This window comes from Nanorana parkeri, unplaced genomic scaffold, assembly GCF_000935625.1.
Source record: "Nanorana parkeri isolate BGI_ZX_2015 unplaced genomic scaffold, ASM93562v1 scaffold1204, whole genome shotgun sequence".
In the NCBI taxonomy this organism is placed as follows: Eukaryota; Metazoa; Chordata; class Amphibia; order Anura; family Dicroglossidae; genus Nanorana; species Nanorana parkeri.
The window spans coordinates 377,458-388,582 of record NW_017307472.1 but is presented as its reverse complement, the minus strand read 5'-3'; the positions used below and the strand labels follow the sequence as shown (position 1 = coordinate 388,582).

General features: G+C 42.5%; 1 protein-coding gene across 1 annotated transcript in view; it reads right to left on the bottom strand.

Annotated features, from left to right (window-relative positions):
- USP32 (ubiquitin specific peptidase 32) overlaps positions 1 to 11,125 on the bottom strand; it is a 157,231-nt gene that overhangs the window by 144,841 nt on the left and 1,265 nt on the right. The window lies entirely within an intron of this gene.

Below are 11,125 nucleotides of genomic sequence, written 5' to 3'. Positions count from 1 at the left end.
ATCACATCATATAGCAACGTTTTGGAACAACAGCGGTTCCGTCTTCAGGCAAACAGAATGTACATCAGATTTCCCCTGATCTCCGGAACTCCGTTTGTTTTTCCAGACCTGGCCGGAGTCGGTGGTAACCAGATGTGAACGGACGCCCTTCTGTTTAGATTTGGCTACCCATAGACCAACATTGGACTTCTGGTCAGTTAAAACGGACAGAAGGACCCGATCAGAAAAGCCTGTTTGAAAGGCCTCTTAAAGGATTTTCCTAATGTAGTTGAAAATAAGATTTGTGAAAGTGAACACAGGTGTACAGATGTTTAAAAGCAAGATTGTTCTGGATGTTGTTTATCTTGTCCCATATTGTGAATTCCTGAAGGCCTCATTCCAAGTTATATATTGACTCGCTACAATCTCCTTGTAATTGATTCCAAGTCAATGGAGAAAAACAAACAATGGAAAATAGCATATAGGTTGTTTGATTGAAAGGACAATAGTCAAATAGCTATTACCCCTAGTGACCAATCAGCAATCATACTCCAATGTTCTAATTACTCTAAACTGACAAAGGCTGGAGACAAATCACTTGTTAAGGGCTGATGTACTGTATGGGTGTTTGCACTTCTTTGTTGAAAGATAGTAATACACTAAAGAAGACGAAAGCTGGCCATATACAGGTCACTTTTTCTCGTTCAGCCTGCTTGAATGCCCCAATCATGATGCACAGTGTTGATGGGGGAATCCCACCAGGCGGGCTACTGTATTCTGACAAGGGCAGGTGTTCCTTTGGCTTCTATGCTCAAAGTGAAGATCAGGGAACAGGTATTCTGTCTCCACTCTGGCAGGTTTTTGTTAGCAGTCTCAGGCACCCAGGGTAAGCAAGTGAGCCAGGAGGGTGGATGCCAGTAACAGGGCATTAAAGAACTCCAAGGAAAATAATTATTAACCCTTGCAGTGGGACTATTCCTGCCCTGTAAGGGTTAAGGGCTCATTTTTGTCTAGGTTCAAAAAAAAAAAAAAAAAAAAGTTATACTCACCTGATATTTGGAGCCAGCCTGTTCTTAGACTGATCCCTTCCACCTCACTCCCCCTTTGCTGCAGCGGTCTAAGGTCCCCAAGTCATCACGTTCTATACACAGCCTATAGGACGTGCGGATGATGAGGAACATACCATCGCTGCAGTGGAGGAGAAGACAGGCAGAAGGGAGCGATGTCACAGCCAGCCATATCCGAGGAACGGTTGAGCATAACTTTGTTATTTTTAAACCTAGACACAAACGAGCACTTAACACTTGCAGTGCAGGGGTAGCCCCACTGAAAGGGTTAAGAATTTTTCCACCCGGTGTTCCACTTGTAAAGTGATTGGGCAGCAGCAACTTCAACAATGATCAGAGCCAGCAGAAAAATGTATGCAAAAGCAGCCGTGAACTTGCTTACATCCACTTGCTGTTGAACCATAGTACTTACAATGGCAGTAAACATTTTAAGGTACATCTGGACCCAGACTGTGGGAATTAATGTATTTTCATACTCCTAACAGTATAAGAGCTTTGAAGTGTAGTTCCACTCACGCAGGCACATTCTAAAACCCCACTATGTGTTTGTTACGTGTTCCCATTCATTAGTTCAGAAGATTCTGTAAGAGTTTGGACGCAAGGAAGTGCATATTCACAAGGCTGAGTACAAGTATGTCAGTGCACTGAGGAAGTACATCCTAAGGGCATCTTCAATAAGTGAGTTTACATACGGTACTTCTAGATGGATATGGTTATTAGGAGTGGGATAGATAGAACTTGAAATTCAATATATTCAAAATATATTCAAAAAAATTAAATATATAGAAATACAGATTTCTTTCTAGTTTTTGACCATAGATACCCTTAAGTACAAGCCATTATTGAACTATATACCTGCAGGTACTGTGGAGTAATTCATCCTCAGATCATAACAGAGGCTCTGAATTCAGGCTTCAGGTTAGGTTCACACCAAATGCAGTGCGTTCCGGCCCGATTCTGGCCAGAACGCACTGCATCGCATTGCGGCCGGCTCACTTTTTTGTGGGGCAGGATGGGTCGTGGTGGGCCATTGCAGTGAATGACACCGTAGCCACGCCCTCCAGACGCACGGGATCGCAAGGCACCAATTACAAGGAGATTCTAGCGAGTCAATATATAACTGAGAATGTGGCCTTCAGGCATTCATAATATGGGACAAGGAAAGCAACAACCAGAACAATGCTGCAAGCACTATTTTGATCACACCAATGTGCCTTGCGCTCCCGTGTGGCTGATCGCATTGCAGCCGGAGGGCGTGGCTACGGTGCCATTCACTTCAATGGCCCGCCACACCCCTTCCCGCCCCACAAAAAAGTGAGCCGGCCACAAGGCGATGCAGTGCGTTCTGGCTAGAATCGGGCCAGAACGCACTGCATCTGGTGTGAACCTAGCCTCAGTCAACTTCTAATAATTTACAGCATTTGTTGATTTGCCCTGCATGGTTTACTTTAGAACCAGAGCTGGTAAATACTGATTTAGAATGAAATCAGTAACGCATGAAAATGATCTGTTTAAAAAGGTAAAAACTAAAATTGTGGGGGGTTTTTAATGGTCCAATGATCACACTTCTAACCTGCAAAAATCCATGCATTTTGTTATTGTTTTGATGCATTTTGGTAAGCACATCTGTGTCCGAGTTATTCAGTCATATCTAGTGTGTTTCTGGAAGCATTAATACACTAGAACTTTACTGCAGTAGGCAAATGCAAAAATGCACCAAAGAACCCTTCGCAAAATATATGTGACATGCATCAAAAAGCATTTACAACCTAAAAGTATGAACGGGCTCCTACACTGCTTGAAAACGCTGGGTAAACTGGGCACTAAGCTATTGTTATCATAGCTACATACTAGGACAACAGAAGAGAAAGCTAATGTTTAGGCACTCTGTGATCATTCTAAGCCTTTGTCCTTTCATTCAATATGAAAAGTCCTTTAAATGGCTTGTAGATGAACTCATTCACTAAGTTAATCCTTCATTGTTTTAGAGAGCCTTGACAATTGGTCAGTTGTGGTGGTGAGAACACAAGTTTGGATTTCGACATAAATTGCTTCTAGAAATGTGATCTTTTGTAGAAAAAATAAAATAAAAATGGATTATAGAACCTAACTGATTAAAAATATGTAATTGACAAAAATGCTGTACGCAGGAACTCCAGCTAGTTCTGGAACTACAAGTCCCATGCATTACAAGATCGATAGCCACAGGGAATGACTCCCTGAGGTAAAAGCATAATGGGATGTCAAGGTTGCCTACCCCTGCTGTAGCTACTGATCAGAACAATGCAGAGGTTAGAGCCTCAAGTGAATTCCTGACATGTCCAGAGAGCTGCGCAATTGTTTATTTTTCATAAATTGTGTTGCGTTAATGAGCGGTAAAACATGGTTTACCATTCCATACAGCAAAGGTAACCGGCGCACCACTATGCGTGCGTTGTGGTGCCATTCGGTTTAAATTTACACCTCAACTCACTGTTACACACCCACACTTCAGCACACCAAAATGCATATGCTGCGTGTTGTGCTGAGCTGCATTATAAAAAGGTCTGATTTTTAATGTGTTAAAAGGTAATTAAAATTCGGAAAAACCTTGTACTTGCTTACGCAGTAAACATAAATGTCACCTAGGACATCCAGTGTATTTGGTGTGACCCTAGAATAAATGGATTATTGATTTATTACATTCATAAATATCCTTTCTTAATACATTTTGTTTTCTTCATGAGAGTGCCAGATGTGGTCATCGAAGGCCTGATTCAGCTTTCCCCATGCAGCTTTACAGCAACAGATTACTTCTAATAGTGATCTACTGCTATCTACAATCAGCCAGCAATAGGTCACTATATCGGTGATCTACTGCTGCAGGAAGAGATACTAAATAAATGGGACATTTAAGGTGCAATATCTCACCTTTGAATAATTAGAGGTGTGATATCATTGCCCAAGGTGATATCACACCCATTATAATGTGTATTATATGTTGCAGGGAGAGGCAGGACAGGGCTGATGTAGCTCTGCCTAAGCCTCCATTGCGCCATTCACCATTCTATGGAGATCTAGAGCACAGCAGATCACATGCTGAGAGCTGGAGCGCCGCTTGTTGGGCACCAAGGGGTCAGAAGGTACTTTAATTTAAACTGTTGCAGCTTGTATATTTGTGAGATGTCTTGTTCAGTATGCTTACATCACAACATTAAAAATAGATCGAGGAAAGGACTTTGTATTTTAAGAACACAAAATATTGACAGGTAAAGCAATTCATTTTGTGATTTACTCCTATGTTTTTCAACAGTGCCATAATGTATACCCAAGCAATGATGGAGAAGTAGCAGCATGACAGGATCAATCCTCTGCTCTCTCCTGCTGTCAGCGCTTCCTTGTAAATCACATGTGAATGCCACAGACCTGATTGGTTCCTAGTGCTGCCCCTCCCACTCCAAGTCAGAATGTGTTCCTATGTAAGGAATTACAAAAGACTAACAAGTCAAAACTGGGTGCTTGCACTAATTCTATTTCACTATCCTTGTGGTAAACGCATTACAGGGACTTTACTGAACTGTGTTTTGGATGGAATTGGATATAGATATAGATATAGATATAGATATAGATATCCTTTTACTTTCTAATGTCCAATTCACCCAATCTTCATACATTCTCAAATGGAACTGGTGGAGTGTTTACTATCCCTCTGGAACACCTATAGACAGGTAATAGTATTCACTCAAACCGTGCTCTCTGCTCCTTTTACAACCTTGCTCTATAGTTCCCTCGTCATCTCCTCCCATGCTCACCTTGAGTATTTCTCTAGAGCCTCTCTCATCCTCTAGAACTCCCTACCCCAAACTGTCCAGCAATCTCTTACTGTCCACTTTTAAGGCTCCTTTACACCATGTTGGGACCAGATCTGGAGCAGATCTGCCAACGCAGTGTAGTGCATTTTTGCCTCCTTTTTTTTTCCAGGTGCAGTCCAGTGCGTTCGTATGCTTTTTTTTAAATGCATTTCCATGTGTTCCAGGCCAGAGAGAATGAGACAAGCAGTACATTTTTTGTCTGGACCGCAACAAGCTGTGCTGGTGTGAGCAGAGCCCAGAAATACCATAGGGATACATTGGGATGCTTTTTTGGTCGGGGAACAAACTGTTCTGGTCTGGACATGGTGTGAACAAGCCCACATGCTATCCTTGAACACTCATCTCTGGAGGGAAGCCCCAGGGAATGTCGGACAGGCATAAAGCTTGTAATGTGGCTTTAGCTAGAAGAAAAAAATGTTTTTGTTTTTCCGAGGAAGGGAAACAAAAGTCCCCAGGTAATTACCAAAATTAGAGCACTATGCCATTAAAGTGACATTTATCAGCTTTGAGATTCCATCAATCGTCATTTAGGGAGGGAAACTGATAGAAGATAAAAGGGTACATTTAGGAACTGAACTAAGCCTGTTCTGGGTGAATATGTAGGCTGACATTGCTTCCCCTGAAAATGCTAATTGGCTGGTGGTCATGCTGATGCAACGTCTTCAAGGGTTCATCCACACCTAGCAATTGTTTCCATCTGGGTGTATTAGTTACATAGTAACATAGTTGATAAGGCTGAAAAGACACAGGTCCATCCAGTTCAACTTGTGTGTGCGTTTCACTCTGAATTTCCATACCCCTCTAATTATGCTCACTCAGGAAGACATCTAAAAGGTTTTTCAAATCAAGTAATACTTTCCTAATGGGGATGGACATTCAATATTTTCACTGCTGAACTGTAAAGAACCCCTTCTGCAATTTAAGATGAAATCTCCTTTCCTCCAATTACAAAAGCATTGACATGCATTCTTTATTTCTGATGCCTCACTGTATGTCACGGGTAGGCAACTTTGGCACGACAGCTGGGGTCAAACTAAAAATCCTATCAAGCCTCTGAGAGTCATGCTTATGGCAGTCAGTCTGGCAATGTCTCATGGGACTTGTAGTTCCACAACAGCAGGAGTGCCGAGGTAGTTTACCCCTTGCTGTACATTATAGGGACTCTAAGAATGGCACACAAACGTGTGAATCCAGCTTAGTATGATCTGGGGTATTGATCTGGATGGAGCAAGTATGCCGAGCAGGAGAATTGACTTCACTCTAACTTTCTAATCTGCATGCTTGTTCCAGGTCAGTTAAGTACCAACCAGAGGTGGACAAGTTAATTTGAAATCCAGGAGCCAGCAGGGTTGTTATGAGGAGTCAGCTCCATTGACAACAACTAGAGAAATTAAGTTAGTCTCATGTGGTGACTAGAAACAATTTTTTACTTGGTATGTATCAGGGGTGGGCGATGTATTAAAGAATTCAGAAACCAGTCTGTTCAATCCAGGAGTCAGCTCCATTGACAGAAACTAGAGAAGACCTCAAAAGTTAGGCGCCAGCTGTAATATTCAAGGAGCATCGGTGACCTGGCTCCTAGGATCTGCCCAGCCCTGATGTAAATCCTAACTGAATGACAATGTTTGCTAAAAACTGTTGCCACAGTTGCATAATTTAATTTTTTAAATAAGAAACATTTTCACCCTTTTTTTTTTTTTCTTTGTTGTACCTCAGTGCTGCTGATCTCCTGCAGCCTCTTTGCAAGCACTACCTATCTACATACATGCAGCACTCCAGCAATGGGTGTATGGCATTTCTCAGGGCACGTTTCCTGGCGGTGACAACAGTAGTCCCTTCCCTGCATAATGTGAGCTGAAAAGGACATTTGTAGTGTCAGCAGGAGAACTGTGTGACAAGGTGACAAAGCAGGAGACGGACAAAAGCATTGGTCAGGAAAACTGCAAATTAAAAAATACCAAAATGTACGTTTACAATAATAGCAAGACTATAGGAGATTCCAATTACTGGGTTTATATAGACTTTATTGATGCCAGATACACCCAAGCTCCCCACCGTGTATTTCTATTCAGATGTCTTCAAACTTCTAACATGACAAGTAAAGTCCCCTTCATCAGAATGGAGAGGTGGAAAAAGTGTGACAATGTGTACGCTGTTCTATGCATCATTGTACTCCAGGGCACCTGGAGGCAGGTCCATTGCTCCCCATATTTACAGGAAATGGGTTAAATGACACCGGACATCATTTTAGGCAGGAAAAAGACCAGCGCTAGATCACAGAACGGCAAGCAAAGGACAGTACCAGAAAAGAGGTCAGTATTCTACACTTTTTTTTTGGCAACAGGTGGTGTATATATTTTCAAAAACATTCCTGGAACTGGGTTTTAAAAACAGAACTCCAGGCACCAAAGCTCTCATTTAAATCTATTCCTCAACAGCCACAAAATCTACTTTGTGTGCACCAAATTCCTGTGCAAATCCAGATAATACCAAGTCAAAGTAGTAGTGACATCATCACTGTGCTGTACTAAGCCTATGCAGAGAGGTTGGCTGTGGGAGGGGCCCAGCAGGCTCCACCCACTACAGGCTGCTTGCAGCAAACTACAGGAAGGGGTGGAGACGAGACCAGTCACTGTGCACTTAGCAGCAGTGATATATACTCTCCTTTACGAAAAGAAAAAAAAAAAGAATGGGAGAAGTTCACGCCAGTGTGCTGCGTTGATGTCTGCAGCCCTGCGCTGAAAAATAGTAGGAGCAGGCTATACTCTTTTCAGCGCAATTCAATGTACATGAACACAAGTTAGAACCAATACCTTATATAGCTTAGTGTAAAAATTAAAAAAGAAAAAAGCAGCAACATAACACAACCCATGTTAACATATTATGCCAATGTAAGTGAACACACCTACATGGAGTCAGGTCCAACACACACTTTTCAGTAACCATACAGGATACAATCTGACTTCATGACCTTCCTACAATCAATTTTAGAGTTGCCAAAACTGTATAATATGAAAACCTTCTTCCTCAATGCACTGTAACAATTTCAATCAGCCCGGCGAACATGCACTTCCTTGTGTCGCAGAGCCTACCTTCTGAACAACTCAGCATCTGAACAATGTAACATTATCATTGCTTGCTGGAAGTAATGTATGATGGGATATGCAGTCTTGAGAAATTGAGATTGCATCGCATCAAACAGCAGAGAAAGGGATGTGAAGCACACAGGGAATCCAGGAAGTTGGTGAAAATGATGGACAGACATGGCAGCACTCACTACATAAAAGTGAAGTTATCAAGTAAGCTTTGATTGTATTATCAAAAAGAACTCTAGTGTGTATTCCTATCACAATGCTGACGTTATAACAGGATAGGAGATGCTGGGACTTTATAATTCCTTTAAAGGAGAACTATGAGGCGAGTGCTTTTCACTCACCTCATAGTTCTAGCCGACCTGTGACAATGAGACTGTCACAGGTCGGCTCAGTAGATCGGGAGGTGTGCGAACACATACCGGCGTTCGCTCACCTCTCGATCCTGTCACGGCTCTGTACCGTGACAGGGGAGGGGCTGGATTCACCCCTCCCCGATCCGCCAGCGCTGACTGGCGGAACGGATGGTGGAGGGGGCTGGTACAGCTGGCTCTGCCTCTAGATAGGCAGAGCCAGCTGTCAATCACGCAGCTGGCAGATCCAGACATAATTGTCGGGATCTGCTTCAGCTGCCACGTCTCAGTATACCGCGAGCAGCTGTAGCTCGTGGTATACTGAGCGCTAGTTTGTGTCCTCCCGTTACCCTAAGGAGAACTATGGGGAAAAGCCTTAACCCCATAGGTCTCCTTTAATCTACATTCACCATCATTTAAACTGTAAGAGTTATTGTAGGACAAGGTGATGCACATCTCTATGTGAGAAGGATTCCACTCTCCATGTATGAATTACAGAATGTAATAAGGTTTGATCATCCTACCGCAGACCCTTGCAGTGTTCACATTCCTTTGTCTCATAAAGCTTGGCGGTCAGTGTTTGTAGTAGAAGACAAATGGCTTCTCAAAGTAAATGGTTTTCTGCTTCTCTTACCAAACCTGTCAGGTGTCCTAACTTACACCAAATAGCAATGAGTCCTGACAGACTCTTCAAACTTTTATCAATACATTGTACAGGGAAAGACCATGTGTAAATTACCTTTTATCTTCCTAGAGGAACTAATATCAGGAAACAAGAACTAGAAACAACAATCACTTTCATTCTAAGATTTCTTAACGTAACCCTGGGGAAGTCACAGCATGTGATGAAATAGCATGGTGTGAAAATACATCAACAGATCCACAGCTACAGGCCAGTGGCATCACAAGGGAGGTATGATGGGTGCGGCCCTCACCGGGTGACACCAAAATGACTGGCAGTCATTTTGGTGTCACCCTCTCTGAAAAGACCGAGAGCCCGACAGCTGTACGAGAGAGGAGGGGACCCTCCACTCTTTGCCGGCATCCATCACCAAGATGCCCACTGGCAGGTAAGTGCACGTGCAAAATGATGTGTCAATGGGCGACACCCAGCTTGGCGACACCTCTGCTACAGGTAACTTCACTTAATTGTAAATCTCAGCTTTACCCATGCAATTGTAGTGTGGCACCACCCCTCCTCAGCATACCCACAGGTCACTGAGGTTATCCAGCATATTACAGGGTATCGATGGTGAAAAACGAAAAATAAATCTGTATTTCTATGTTGAACTTCCATAGGTTCTATCCCACTCCTAATAATCATATCCATCTAGAAGTTTATAATCTTACTTATTGAAAAAGCTCATCACTTCCTGTGTCACCACTCTCACAGAGCCTACCTTCTGAACTACAACTCAATGTCTGAACAATGTCATCTAAACAGCTAAGGCAGTCAGCAGAGGAAGATCCGAGTGTCTCACCCCAAAAGGTAAATGAACAAAAGGAGCAGAAGAAATTGTTACACCCAGTCACTAGACTGAGAGGGGGCTTTTAAAACACTGGACATGCCTTCACATCAATACATTACATCTAATTAATCGCTGCAACCCTGGTAGTTTTCATGAAAATGCCAAGTATCTGTACTGGTACTCGAAAAGTATCTGTGCATCCCTAGTACAAATAAAAACATTTCACTTTAAAATCAAATTATATATGCTGGTCAGAGTCCATATACAGTCAAATCATTGTTCCCAATGGGATATAAGCTTGAGGTTAGGCCAAGGAGGTCTGAACAATGCAACATCACCATCGCTTGCTGGAAGCAATGCATGATGGGATATGGAGTCTTGAGAAATCAAGATTGCATCACATCAAGCAGCAGGGAAAGAGATGCATAGCACACTAGGAATCCAGGAAGTTGATGAAAGTGATGGACAGATGGAAGGCAGCACTCCCTAAATAAAAAGGGATTTTTTTCAAGTAACCTTTGATTGCATTATGAAAAGCAACTCTAATATGTATTTATATTCCAATGCTGATGTTATAACAGAATAGGATATGCTGGGAGCTTACAACTCCTTTAAGAGACCATTCAGCAACGTTTTGGAGCACCACCCCATTTCCAAAGGGTAAAAGTTTAATGTTCAGCATTAAAGATGCATGCATGATCCTCCCCCCTGGCATGTTTCACCTCCTCCAGGGGCTTAATTATAGAGCTCGATGATTAAAGCATATCTAAACCCAAAATTGCTCCTCCATAGAGTGGAGTCACCCTAAAGTTTACCATACACTGGCTGAATTTTGACTGGGTGAGTAGAACCTTGAGCAGTGTGTGGCCCCATCGGCACCCCTTCATTCAACAAAAGTCAATTTTCAAATTACTTGTTAGAAGAGCTGGATTGAACATTTTTGGCTTAACAGTGACTGCAGCCAATCAGCTGTAGTCATTTTTGGGGTATTCTGACAGCCGCAGAATGTTGTCAAAATACAATAGCCTGTTGTTGGGTGGGGAATTCCCTGTTTCATGCTACAAAACTCATTGAGGGGTATTTACCAAGACTGGAGCAGCTGCGCATGTCAGCCAATCATCTTCTATCTTTCATTTTCAAAGCCTAGCTGAACAAACACACACACACACACACACACACACACACACACACACACACACATATATACACACACACTATATAGGTTGAACCTGATGGACCTTTGTCTTTATGCAACCTCACCGACTATGTAAAAACTGAACATAGAAGCTGACTGGTCACTGCTCCAGATCCTGT